Source organism: Tauraco erythrolophus, chromosome 1 (assembly GCF_009769465.1).
Source record: "Tauraco erythrolophus isolate bTauEry1 chromosome 1, bTauEry1.pri, whole genome shotgun sequence".
In the NCBI taxonomy this organism is placed as follows: domain Eukaryota; kingdom Metazoa; phylum Chordata; class Aves; order Musophagiformes; family Musophagidae; genus Tauraco; species Tauraco erythrolophus.
In genome coordinates this window covers 105743030-105757815 of record NC_141465.1, presented here as the reverse complement: position 1 = coordinate 105757815, position 14786 = coordinate 105743030, and the positions used below count along the sequence as shown (strand labels likewise).

Genomic DNA, 14786 nt, shown 5'->3' with positions numbered 1-14786 from the left:
GCCTCAACCTAAATATAAACTACTAACAAAAGACCAATAGTTGTAACTGGAAATAAAGAATTGAGGACACTACTGAAGAAAATTTTCATGCATTAGATCTGCTTAGGAATGGAAAAGAAGATGGGAGGAGGTATATGAAACACATAAAACATTGTTTTTCCTATAAATACTGCAAAATGAGAAATTTTTTTCATGTCACATTTATTACTAAATTATTACAGCTATCTATGCTACCACGTTTTGACTTTAAAGGGTTGAAGAAAAACAATGTTTGTGATGTTATAGTATGATGGGTGCCTCATTCAACAAACAACACCATGCTACATCCAGCTTCAAGACAGGACAGTCACGATATAAGCCAAGCGCAAACAGCAGCAGATGAAAAGATCTCACAACTTAAACTTACAACAACTAACACGCTGAATGTTCAGGACATTCCTTTGCTCTTCCTTCTTAGTGCACAGAACCAGGGCTATCACCTCAGTTTGTCACTAAAGGAAACTTACTCTCTGTTGCTGTAGTTTGGCATTTCCAGCTCTTGAAGTATTCCCAAGCCCACACAATATGTAGCTGTGTAGCAAATGCCCACTCCCTACATTCCACAACATCAACTCCTTCTCTTGATATTTGCTTTCTTGCTGTTCTCCTAGTTTCAGTCATTTACGGCATCACGGCATGGGTTAAACCAAAGAAACAATGAGATCAGGTGCTCAACAATGGGAGTTAGCAGCAATGAGTAGTGGAGAGCTGCTTACAGCTGGAGACAATTCAGAATTCCTTTTCTGCCAAATAGTATTTGTAGCAGCACTACTACAGGCAGAAGAGAGCTTTGCCCCAACAAGTACTGGGAAGTTGCCTCTCAGGAAGGAGCAGCAGTCACATCTAGGTGATCTGCCTCTCAGTGGTGATGAGTGAAAAAAACGGATACATATGAAACATCCAGGGGATTCCTCATACCCCACTCACTAGCAAGTTGCTTTCCTCCCTCTTCTCCTCTGAAACTCGATGGATTCTGAGGCACTTCTTTTGATCTGGTTCGGGGAGGGGCAGGCGCAGCTAGAGGGCCTTGTTTGGGTTTTTTTTTGCAATCACCTAATCTCTCTCTCCTTTTATTTTTTACCCAATTTAGTGCAAGTAAGAATAAATATGACAAATAGGATTAAAGGGTGAAAACAGCAAACCATTAGGTCTAAATGTTTTAAAAACAAAGTATGCTGATCAAGATTTTTTATGCAAAATGATACACCCAATGTTCTCAAATCCTGATTTCATTTCATATTGAAAAATCTCAATTTCACTTTATATTGCTAAATCTCAAAAGAATCACTGTTAAGTTTTTAAACTAGAACCTTGAAAATTCCCATCCTGTAAGGAACATATGAAATTGTGTTTTGAGCTCTGTTGAAGATGATACACTTTAAAATCATTAAGTTCTGTGCTTGAACAAGAAATTATGGCTTCTGCTTAGCACTAATTGTAGTTTAGCAACTATCACCTATTGTCCTCTGTTCTTAGTTTTAACTGTCGATCTCAAATCCCCAATTTATACAGGTAATTCACAACTAGTGAGTCTTCTTCAAAGCCCATATACTCCACTCCAACAGAAAAAAAAAAAAAAAGAGAAAAACACTGAAAGTTTTAAACTTAAATCTATCATATATTCAGTGTGATGAGAAACACCAGTAACTATGCATTTAGTTCTCCTTTCAGTCATATTTTTGCCATCCATTTTCTGGTTTTTGGTTGTGTTTGCTTTGGTGGTTTTTTAATTGGACTCTCTAGTCTGCTTTTGATGTGAGTTTATGATTTCTTCTTTGGTTTTGCTCTATTTCCAAATTACTTTCATTTCATGCTGCTGTTGTACCATGCAAAAAAAAAAAAAAAAAATCCTGTCCTCCTTAATCTTTACTCACCAATGATTATCTGTGCCCTTACTCCATGGAAAAGAATCTCTAATTGTCCTTACATACAACTCCTCTAGACCTTTACAGCCCCTTAATAATTATTCACAAATTCAATAACATTTCCAGTTCTTTCATTTTTCAGATACTAAGACCCCATTGAAAACATTCTTGTATTTGAATACCAGAAAGGAAATACGACATCATAAAAAAGGGCATGGAGTTTATAATACCCCTTTTGTTAGAGAGGGAAAACACCTACATGAAGTTTTTGCTCATTTGGATATAAAAATAGGAGTCATAGCAATGACTGTACCCATAGCTACAGGAAAAGAACTTCCTCCTTAATCCAAGCATAGATATTTATAGTTATTTTGGGTGAATCCACTGACATATGCTATGGATAATTATTATTGATTAAGCACAAAGTACTTAGGCACAACAAAATACGTAGTTCCTGCCTAGGACTATAGCTAATCAGCATGCATGATCAAATTCACTCATAATGCCAGCTCAGTTTAGTTTAATTTAACCAAGTTACATTGACACGAGTGTAAGTGCATATTTATTAACATTCCAACGCTCAAGTCAGCAAGACAATTACGTTACTAAATCCGTTTGCAGTATCTACACAAATATTGGTGGTATAAATAGTTTTTATAGATCTGTAAGTTTCAAGAAGTTTACAGGTGCAAATACAGAGCAAGACAGAGACAGACTATTCTGAAAACAAAGAAAATAAACAAATTAAAACTCCCTACTTAAAAGCAGTACGGAAGGACTCCAGGTTCACATGGTGAATTACCCAAGAATAATGAAATCCTTAATGGATATATTGTATATATTTTCTAAAAAGAACTGAAGTCAACTGAAGTGAGCCAAACCTCTTGATTCACCTTTTTATCATTATTAGTTTGTCAACATCAGTAAAGACTAACTATTGAAAAATTCAATCATTTCAATGTACTTACAGCTGAATTTTCTCATCATGTGACCAACTATCCACAAAGCCTCAGTGCCATTAAGAAGTTTTGAGGAATATATTATTTGGTACTGCCAAAAAAACATAATTAAAAGAATGCATGTAAATGATATTCATTTTCTAATTAGAAATGTTTTATGATTATTTCATGTCTAAAGTACATTTGGGGGAAAAGCAGGACTTACATTATCCCAAAAGGCAGGTTCCAGCACAATCAATGATACACTGACAGAATTCACAGTAAGGAGTTCACAGTAGGGTCCTGATCTTGCAACTGAACTTTCACAAAAAGAACCCTGCACTATTGCAGAATCTCCTTAATTTCAATAGGGCCCTACCCAGACATAATCAATTACAGAGTCCACCCAAGTGGGAGTAACAACAGTGACAACAGGACCTGTTCCTCCACACACCTGCAAAAACATAAGGATGAAAAATTAGAATTAGTAACATGCAAGAAAACCTACTGTTTTATTACAGCATTTAGCACATAATAAAGGAGATGATACATACATCTTTACGTTGCATACAATTTACAGGAATTTTTAGCTCCTTCTTTAAAGACTGTTGGCTTTAAATTGCTTACGGATTTTACATGTAGTGACAGCACATTATGGGAGCTTTCACGGATACGTATTTGAAATATACATTTAAAATTGTTATTTTCTGAAACTTAATTATCCTGGTTTCTTTGGTTACGATACAAGTCACTTTTTCGCGCTTAAGTCTTCTTAAAATCTGTCTCACAACACCCATTTCGGGGACACAGCATAGGTCCGCGAATTTATTGAGTTCTTCATGATCGTGAAAGTATCTGACCACATTTAGCAGCATCCAAGACCAAGGTCTTCGAAAAGACATGATGAAAAGTAGCTTAGTATTAGTAATTTTTAGACTAAAAAGGGTCAGCTTCTTTAAACAAAAACAACTTATGGAAATCAACTATAATTAATTACTTGCTAAGTTTAAGCTCTTAGTGAACACCATTTAAAACACAGGAAGCACCCAAAATAATATTAAACAAGAATATACCACCACTTTGCTGTTCATACAAAACTTAACATTCATGATTTGATCTTACTGTTCTTATTAAAAACACATCTATGTTGATCTTTAAAAGGAAAATATTGTAAGTTACAATGTTTCATATATTATAAACCATTTAAAAACAGGTTAGCCATAGGTTCCATGAAATAATATTTAACTGATAGTATGCAAGAGTACCAGTGATAAAGGTTATAAGAACAACCACTAGATCCTACAAACATGCAGAAGACATTTCTTCATTCCTTTAATGTAGATAGCATTAGAAAAACGATGATATTTTTCTAAAAAGAAAAGCTGGGACCAAATGAAAGGATTTGAGAATCTAACAGAAGAACCAGAAGTTCCATATAAGTGGAATGCAGTCTTTTCTTTTTTAATGACCAGTTGTTCTCTTACTGGCTTTGATTTTGTGAAACAACAGACATGAAAATAAGCAGAAAATGGAGAAGAGTATCACAGTTTTTCGTTCCTTGCTGCCAGATTGATGGTTTTCAGCTGGGCAACAGGACAAACAAAAAAAAAAAACCATATTTCAAGGCAGTTGTCTTACAATATTGAATTGGAAGTGCTTCTTATGTTACTGCTTTTAAATTTTATGTTTCATATGCATAACTATCAGGCTCCTGTTATTCTGAGAAATTAAACTGTTTCTAACGAGCAGTGCTAAGTTCCATTTAAAAAGTGTGGTAAGACACCTTGACCCCTGTCTAATACTACACAGAAAATTTAAAAATATCAGACTTCTGCCAAGTTAGTGCTGCCTACCTGAGCCTGCAAAGTGGGTGAACCAGTACCTCCAGCAAGTGTAATCTGTCCATTTCTCACTGACTGAGAAGAATGGACAGACCATATCTTTCAGGACAATTGTGGTGCCCATAATCATGCAGCTACAGTTTTAGCATTTCCCAAGTCGCAATGCAGTGTGGTAACTTGATGTGCAGACAGATCCTAATATTGTTTTCAGTCCCTGTGCCTAGCTTTCACATCTTGCTTCACAAAGGAAGTTAACTGGAATACAATGCACGTTTCCTGCTCTGCTCCAAGAGTGTAGGTTGTAGGATGGGTCAGGGACACATAGCTGCAGTCTAAATTACAGTCAGTTTCTGGGGAGAGCTGAAAACACAGTTTTACAATTTTGACAGCCTAAGGAATAGCTCAGAGCTGACATCCAAACAGTCAAAGAAATGAAATACTGAAGCTGTCTCAACAGCTCCCTTCTCTGATGTGGACAGGAGAAAAATGCATCTAATCTAAGTATAGAAACTACCACGAAATGGAATGATTCACAAGTGGTTTGGAAGACTAGAAGGCCCTGGCAAAACCAAGTTTTTTTCATGACTAGCAGAAGTAATGAAGACTACTTACCTATCAGTGTGATTGCACGTGCCACCAACACACTTGTGCAGTAATCCCAGGCTGACACTACCCTGACTGGTTGCCCATTCCCTTCTAAACAGATTTGCCTAAATTCCTGCAGAAAACATCAGCTTCTGACTTCTAGGAGATCAAGAGGCAGCTCACATTGTGGCTAGGTCTGAGCTACACACACATTGACTGGCAGACCAACCAAGTACGCTGATCAGCAAGCCAACAGGCTGAACAGAACACAAAACTTCTGAGTCCACACTGCAGCTTTTTCTACTCCGGAGGGCACTAATTTGAGTCCTTTCTCTACTCCCAGCTGCTAAGTTTCACTCAAATTGTAGAAACTTGACTTTATGATGTCTATGTCAAATGCAGCTGAAATTAAGCAGTGGATTCAAGTGTTATTAGGAGACAACACAATCTTATATATGTTGTTTTGTTCAGAAAATGGGCATGAAAACACTGTAGCATAATCACTGTGAAAATAACTAACGAATTTTATGTCACTTATTGTTTTCATTCAGGAGTTATGCCACAAACTCAGCTATAACAGAACACAGATTTTATGTGGTGATAGCATAAATGAATCCAGAGAATGTAGAGACTGTTTCAATAAAACTGGCTTTGTTTTGCCACTGTGAACAGGGCCCTAAATATATGTCGCTTCATAAAGGTGAAAATTTAACAGAAATAAAATTCTATACATATTTTTTGAACTTACCAAGACTGCAGTTGACTGCCATTCGTGGAAATTCCTACTTCTCTTCCAATTCCATGCTGTCTCTCCTAAGGCTTAAGAAAAGTTCAGTGATACATAGCTCAATAAAAGAACAGTAACATTAGGTCTAATTAATCTAATCAGTATACCTGGACTCTTCTTTTGTGGGGTTTTTGGTTGAGTTTTTTTTTCTTTTAAGAATAAGCATAGTGATTTTTAAAGAATCACCTTAAAATCCTGATCCTACTGCCTGGATCCAGATCCTGAAATCCCAATTTAGGGAATAATTTTTAATAATATGCAAGTCCCAGTTCCCTCTTTTATAAATGGCATCCACAGTGCTCTGCTTATGCTTTCTATTGCTCTAGCACTAAATTTTGACTTGCGTGTTTCTCACCAAAAAGGCATAGTTGAAATCAGAGGGTTTTATTTGTTGTTGGACTCCAGGAACTGATGAAAGAGGAAAGAAGCTGAAAAGTGTAATGACCTCTCCAAAACTACAGTAAAAAGAAGAAAGACAAAGAACAGTCACTGTGGAAAAGTTAATAAAAATCTGGAAATTCGAGGAAAGGTTAGCAGGAAACAACGGGTACCAGAAGAGTTAGGGAAGTGATTTAACCAAAAAGGGATCGAATAAAAGAAACAAAATCATCTTCTTAGCAGAGCAATGAGAATGGGATTTTCAAAACTGCTTGACATTGGCCTATCTCTTCTTGTGTTGAAGTAAAAGAATTACATTAATTCCAAAAATACTTTAGGAAAATCTTTAAGCTACTTAACTTGAACCATTTAACTTTAGGCATGTGGAATATCTTAACTCTGTTCAGCTAAACAACTAAGGCAGTGCTTAAATTTGAAAACAAATTTAAATCATCTTGTAATCATTCACAAAGTCTGTAGTATAGAGTACACATTCAAATCTGAGCCTCGACTCCTCAGCCTGCTAACACGCAGGCTCACACTTCGTAACTAGTCTGGATCCAGCCTATTGGTTAGCAGACAGGCAAAGTCAAGTACAAGATGCAAGGGACTACTGTGGATTCAAACTCTTCTCTCAAAAGCCAGGCTCATGCAAGTGTTGTGACTTAAGTACAAGATTAACTGTTTGATGGAGCAGAATGTAAATAATGAAGTGCTTCAAGTTGATTCAAGAATCAGGTCTCAAAAAGAAAAGTAAAGAAAAAGTGGCTGAGAAAGAAAAAAGAAACAGATTGTTGAATCTGTATTAAAAATAAATGACCTCTGGGTTATATCTGCCTGAAAACTACTGCTTCTTTCTGGCTTAAGTATTACATCTTATTTTTAATACACTAAATGGTAAATAACCCTGGCAAAGGTTAAATTAGTTCAGTGGTTGATGACAGTACTTAAGTAATTCCTAACACAGGGTGTAGCTCAGATGTTGGTATAAAGAGCTTACCATCTCTCCTGCCTATTTAAACACACTTTGCACTTTACCAAACCCAATTTGCTAAACAGCTGGAAGAGGGTTAATATCCAGTATTCCAATCTATGGTAACAACCACAGAAATAGGAGAAAATGTGGTAATTCTAAGCCGCTAGCGAGGTTCTGTCCCTTTCACTCTTTACTCTACAATAGAGTTACCAAAGGAAAACAGAAACTGAGCCACTTTCTGAGACCAAGAAGTGAACCAAAAAAGGTCCAGGGCATCTCTCAGCATCCTGTGAACTTCTGATTATTGTGATCTGTCTCCTGAACTATGGATCATTTTGTGCAGCGTTATTTTAAGCTGTCACCTATCTAAATGACCAGGAAGCCAATATCAACACTCAACAACTACATTCTTACACACATACCCCCTTGTTACCGATATTCCATCCTTTTATCTATAGCTGTAAAAAAGGAAACTCCCTCTTTTTAAGAGATATGCTTAATAAAGCCTTACATATAAGAATCTTTATGTAATGAAGGTAGGGCACTAGGGTAAGATTAAAGACCTGATTAAGGCAGACAGTTAGAGACAGAGTTAGTTCCTCTACAGATTTGGTCACCTTTTCATAAAACGGTTAAATAAAATGCTGTCTTGTTCTTCTCAGGAGAATTATGAGCATTACTAAAATTTTATTAACGTTTTGAAGCTCAGATATCAAAATTTCCCCGCGATTGGGAAACTAGAGAAGTAAATTAACAACTTACATCAAGCTGTCTTAAAAGAAATAAATTGAACAGCATAAAAGCAAACAAATGAGTACTAGTTAAAGCACTTCCAGATCCTTCACTCCTGTATTCCTTTCAGTACCATTTCACTTAAATGCAGGCATACATAGAAGCAAAGTTTAAGCTTCAGTCTTTCAAACAATGCCCCATATCTGAACTTCGCTCCTCTAAGCAGTGCTACTCACGTGAACAGAGTTAAGCACATGCACAGGACTAAGGCTAAAGCAAGTAATACAGAAATTAGTTAATGAATTCAGTGTATAGCTAACAACTACTTTTGAAAAGTCAAGGACAGCTAAGAAGATAGCAAAGCTTGAGAAATTAACAGCTGAAACACTGGGAGAGGGGAAGAAATTAGGTTACAGTCCCAGCAATTACCCTACAAAAATTTAACTTCAATACTTATTAAATAACAGAATCAATGCTATGAGGAAAAAAATAATAGAGCATCACCTCAATAACTTAATAGTCACAACAACCACATTATTCTCTCACCATTTGATCAGTCCTCTTCAGTTCAAGGCTGAAGTTCATGGGTGCTGTGGAGAAGATCACTTGGCAACTGCTCTGCTGTAATTAACCCATGAAGCAAGAATGAACTTCAGTTTTCACATATACCAAGTCAGCACTTTTCACAACCATTAAATCCACAAAAATATTAAAAAAAAAAAAATTTTTAGTTAAGCCATTTTAGCAAAACTTTACCTCAGAACCCAAGTTTAATAAATCTTTCTTAAATCCTCAGGGATATGTTCATTATTATGGGTCAGGACTATACGTTTGTTAGTCAATATTGTAAGATCTGAATTAAACATAGTAAATCCAACCTTTTGACTACACCATTAGTCTTTATGTTACGTTGAGCATTTTAGAGGTTGGAAAAAAAAATAAATTGGAAGTTGGCTACTAAAAAATCATGAGTAAAAGAAAAAAGCCTTTTTTTTTTCCACATCTGGAAGTTTATAGGAAATTTAATAAAGCAGATGCAAGTCCTAAGCCAGCCCATACTTTTTGCAGTCCTTACTGCCTACAGAAGCATCCCCAGATCAGGTATATACTGGCAAATTCAGAACTCTGTTTTCACTGTACAATAGTAAATGCTGTACACTTCAGTCCTTTCTAGATTACAACCTCTATCATTGCTAGCAGATTGAAATTGCAAAAGTAATGAATTCCAAATCCTGTATTTGTCAGGGTAAATCAGAGACTGAATGAGTACAGAAGGAAGTAGAAAACTCATACACAAAAGAGGACATTCAACTACGGTTACTAGGTTATTAAACTGAAACTTTGAACTTCAATTGATATCAAATCTACAGAAGAGGTCTGAAGAGAGGCTTAGATGAATCCGTAACAGGGATCTAGAAGGCTGGATGAGCATCAGGGGCAAGGCAGTGCTCAAATTAGAAAAACAAATACAAAAAATTTTGCATTTCCCACTGGCTGTATGTCCATGTGCCATACAAACACAGAATACCAAAATAATATGTAGATGTGCGATTATTGAAAAAATATAATTACTACACATGGGTGTATCTTGGTGCCCTCCAATTGGTCTAACTTACCTAGGAATTGGACCAGATGAAGGTAAAGGAGTAGCATGCAAGTACCCTGGCAAGCCAAAAAAGCTAACTAAAAAGTTACACAGTAATGACACAATGCCAGTTTTCATTACAACAAATTCCTCTAATCCTCATGGTTGTAAAATAAATCTTAAAAACACACAGCAAGGTAATTTGTAAAGTAATGTGTGCCTGAGTCAGAAGACAGCCTCCAGCTTTCTAATCATCCCTGACTAGCTATAAGCTCCTGTGCCGTTTTAACAGATAAGTACTTTGCTCTGGTTTTGCCACCTCTCACACGGACCTAGGCAATTCAGTATACCCAAGTACGAAGTCTGCTGCATATAGGAAACCCCAAGTACAGGAAGCTGGGGGGATGTCAACTCAGCAATGTGGGTTATTGTAAGTCCCTCTCTTCCACTCTATAATGATTTTCTCTAGAATTTTAAATTACAAATTCAGGGTCTCAAGATCCTCCAGGGCCTAAAACCAGGATTCCTAAAGAAATGCCTACTAGGTCTCTAAACTGAAGCCAGTTGTCGATAGTTTCCCTCTTCTGACATAAGAGAACTTGTGTGAGAAGGGGGAAAAAGCTAGAGACAGAACCTTCTCAGGGCTGGTGCAAGTCTATGGAATGAATGTGCCTCGAAGTTAAGGGCCGTCAGAGACCTAGCTGCATTTTGCTTGAAGAACAAAACACATTACTTTGACCTTGCCTCACTAACATAAATACATAACACGTATATGGAAGAGACAGATAAAATACACTGAAAACATTCAACTGCACATGCTCCTTCCCCTGGCAACAAGAGAACAGATAATATGACAAATGCTGGTCATGTCACTTATTACAGTATGAGGAGATTCCCTGACAATAAAATCACACTCTTCAAGAAGAAGAATCTGTAACAGAGGACAGGCACTACTAGAGGGTGTTCAGGTAGTGCTGTAATGAGAACTCTATGAGGAAAGGAGTCCATTACAGAAACTGCATCTTAACTTCATATTTGCTACCACAGCAGATAAGACTTGCATCACTCTGACGAGCCCAAGTTGTTTGGAATGGAAATTTGATCTAAAGAATTGACATCACTTTTGGTGAGGCTCAAAATCCCTTTCCTCTCCCTTCTGCCCTCAGCTGTGTTCCTGCTGTGACTTTTTGGCTTCACTAGTCACTGAGGAAACAAACTGACGATCCTGTCCCAGATGCTACAGCCAGAGAATGCAAAACCCACCTCGTATTACATGAATTTTTAGAGGACAGCAATTGCCTTTCTCACTTGTTCTGATACTCAGTTAAATATTTACCCATTCTCATCCTTAAATTATTATAATTGCACATTATTTAACTTAAGTCCCAGAGATATGAATGGAAGATGTAAATCAAGACTATTACATTAGGTTTATGTTTTGGGCAGTCCTGAGTAATACTGAGAATAATGATTGTGCAATATCACTATTAGCTTCTTAAGTCTGAAATATAAGAGCATAATAATGAAGAGAATCACTCAGTGTGCTTACACATAATAATATACATTTCAGTCTGTACAGGATCAGGGCCTCTATGCATTAAGTATGGAATCTGAGAGCAAGTATTAAATATTAGGGGATGTAAAAAATTCACTTTCATTAAAAATCTTAAAGAAACCTTAGGAATGACATTTGAAAGGACAATAGTGTGATTCATATAAGAGAATATCATGTCTTTTTAAACAGAATGACATACTGTCTTCTACATCTTATATTATGGTTGGAAAAATAGGTGAAAAATCATAAACAGAATTATTCTGGGCCAAAACTACACTAATCTAAGTACAGATAAGTGGTATCAGCAACACCATAATTTTATATTTTTCTCTACTGTTTTCATTGCTATTTCTACTGCAAAGTCCTATTTTCACTGGCACATAACCTTTAGAAAAAAAAAATTAGAAGACATTTACCATCATTTTTTCAGCTGCAAGGCACACTTTTTGAAACTTTCACTCACGGTAATTTTAATAAAATATGAGCAAAAACGTAAATATACTGCCAATCAATTATATTTTCTCCTTTTTAACAGAAAGGTTTTACGAACTGAAGTTTTTCATCTGGCTAATTTTCACTGAGAACTCCCTTTAGAAAATGAGGAATCAGTTTCTTTAGCAATACCAAACTTCAAATCCAAGGAAAATGTAACAACATAAATGCATAATATTAGCTATGTGATTACTTACATGTTGCTTTCCACTACTTTTTCACTAAGGAGCTCCAGAATTACTTATTTTCTGAGTAGCAGTACAGTTTTCGTAGCCATGATGGTCTAAGCTTTTTCAGCCCAAAAGCTTGCTGTTTTCAACTGTGTCGGTTGGTTAAAAAAAAAAAAAAAAAAAAAGAGAGAGAGAGAGAGAAATTACCTCTCCCTTCAAAACTTGTTCTGCTTATATTTTTGTGAGTGCAGCTGTAGAAGGGAGCAGGGGAATCATGAGAAGCAATAGGCCCTGAGCCTGCTAACGTTCGTCTGCAAGCAGTCCAGCTGAGCTGAAGAGGACTAGCTCAGAGACATGAAGGGAAGATTTTGAAAGTCAGTGGGAACACAGCTCCCAAACTCTCATTATGCACTTTTGCAAAATCTTCCCCCAAGTCATGGGAACAACAGCTCGCAGGTCTGAGGCCTCTCCTTTTGACTGCTTTCCTCTCCTTTTATAAAAGCCTCTCAGATTCAAAACGCACTCAAGTCAAAAGCCCTGAGGAGCCGCTCGCAGGGATGCGTTGGGTCCCTCTGCAGAGGCAGGGGGTCCGCGCAGCCTGAGGAGGGCTCGCAGGAAAGGATCCTCCAGCAGTCAAAAGTCAAGTGCAGAGCAGTGTTTCGGGCGGCACTGTAGCCTCCTGCCTCCCCTCCGCGGCTTTCCGCAGCTGGCGACCTCCATCTCGGTTTCCCCCTCCGTGAAACAGGGGCAGGAGCACGAACCCAACCACCAGGTACCTCACGGTCAGCCGCAGCTCGGGGCAGGAGCGGGGGGCAGCGCGGCGTGAAAATGAAAGTTCGCGTTTTCCCCCCCGAGCGTTGCGAGCAGCCGAGGCGGGAGCGCTCTCCGAGCTGAACCTCGCTCCGCTCCGCCAAGTTCCTCACAGAGATATTTTTTTTCAAATGACCAGCGTACGGCACTCCGGGCCCAATCTGCCCCGAGATGCGCCCACACGGCACCGCTCCGCTCCGCCAGAGGCTGTTCGCAAACCCGGGCGGGGGCGGGGAGGGGTGGTGGTTGGAGAAAGGATGGCGGGGGGAAGCAGGGGGGGTCGCCGGGCTGCTGCCGCGGAGCCGGTGCGGCGGAGCGCGTGAGGCGGCGGGAGGGGGAGGGGGAGCGGCGGCTGCCAGGGCGGGATCGGGCCCGCGGGCTGCCTCGGCGCGATGCGGGCAAGCGCCGAGCGCTTCAAACCCGCCGGCTTCGGCGGGGTGCGCGGCTCGGAGCGGCACGGGGGGGGGGGTGTGCTGCAACCTGAGCGCTGCGGGAGCCGCGGGGGTCCGCGAAGGCGCTGGGGGAGCGGGGGGGGGGGGGGGGGGGGGTGGCGCTCTTCATATTTTCCTCAGGTCCTCTGGCGCGCATCCCCCTCCCCCCGCCGGCTTCCTTTCCCTACCTTCCCAAAACGCGCTGCCCCCCTCCCGCGGCGCCTTTACCTTGACAAGTCCGCGGGGCCGGCGGAGGTCTTGCTTTCCCTCTCTCCCCCACACACATCTCTAACGCGCCACCTCTCTCCCCCACGGGCCGGGACTCCGGGTGACATTTCTCTCTCCCTCTCTCTCTCTCTCTTCCCCCCCCCCCCTCCCCCCCCCACCCCATTAGTGGCGGTTGGGTCGGTGGCGCGGGAGCGCGCGCTAGCGGGGAGGGCGTGGAGCGCGCGCTGGCTGCTAACGGGGGGGGGGGAGGGGGAGGGGCGGCATTGACAGCGAGCGCCGTGTCCGTAGCGCTGCCTCAGCCCGAGCGGCGCTCCCCCCGCGCGCCCCCCCTCCCTTCCCGGCATGCCCCAGGGCAGCGGGGCTGGCTCTAACGAATTTGAATGAAGAGCCCTGCTCTTTCGGCGCCATTTTCGAGTGATGCCCGATCGCATCGCTGCCGCGGGGGAAGCCGCCGCTCGCGGGGCCGCCCGCCGCCGCGCCGGCTACCGCCAAAAGTCACCTTCACCCTCTTTCCTCTCCCCTTCGCCGCCGCTACTACCACCGCTGTGCTTCGGAGCGGGTGCCGCCACCGGCATAGGCGGTAAGAGCTGGAGGGACCGGGCGCGGCTGGGGCAGAGGAAACCGGGCGGGCGGGGGAAGCCTGTCTTCGGAAAACGGGGGCAACTTGTACCCCGCCACCGCCGGGAAAAGTCGGCTCAGGAGCCCGGCGGGCAGCGGGCGGGAGGCTCCCGGAGGCGGCGGCAGGTCTCGCCGCTGGCTCCTGGGCGGATCTGTCACTCGCTTCCCTCAGCCTCAGAGGGTGGGAGCGGGCGGGAGCGGCTGCCTCCTCCGGCAGGTAACCCCGCTTCCCCGGAGCGGCGGCGGGCAGCATCTCGCCCAGGCGGGGATCCCGGGAGCCCGGCTTTCCACCCCCGGCGGCCCGCCCCGGCGGAGAGCGACGCGGAGGCGGGCGGGGGGGAGCTCGGGGCGGGCGGGAGGCGCGGGACAGCCGGAGCGGAGGGTCGCGCCGCGGCCCCGGTGCGCGCCCCGCTCTCCCGTGACATGACATGACAGGCTTCCCTCTGATCTACCCCCTTACCTTACCTTACCTTACCACCCCCCAGGGATCCCTCCCTCCCGCCTTCTCCCCCGCCTCTCCGCCGTGGAAATTTCGGGGCAGCGCTCGGGACACGGCGGCTCCTGCTTCCCGGCTCTGCAGCAGCAGCCAGGATGACTTCCCCACTTACATGCACATCTCTCTTTCTCGCCCCCCACTTCCCCCCCCCGCGCCTCCTCCTTCCTCTATCCTCGTGTTTTCGTAACCCGGATTAATGCCCCTTCGCTCTTTCTCTTCCCCTCCTTTCTTCCCCCCCTCCCTTCCCAAATAAGAGGACA

The 14786-nt window shown here is 41.9% G+C and overlaps 1 long non-coding RNA gene across 2 annotated transcripts in view; it reads left to right on the top strand.

Annotated features, from left to right (window-relative positions):
* LOC147529446 (uncharacterized) overlaps positions 1-11358 on the top strand; it is a 48798-nt gene extending 37440 nt beyond the window's left edge. The window contains exon 3 of one of the 2 annotated variants that reach the window (XR_015222565.1): positions 10893-11358. This is a non-coding gene — a long non-coding RNA (uncharacterized LOC147529446). Of the gene's footprint in view, positions 1-5387; positions 6019-10892 lie in introns of those variants that run through there. The other variant, XR_015222564.1, reaches the window with a different exon arrangement.
* The last annotated feature ends 3428 nt before the right edge of the window (positions 11359-14786 follow it).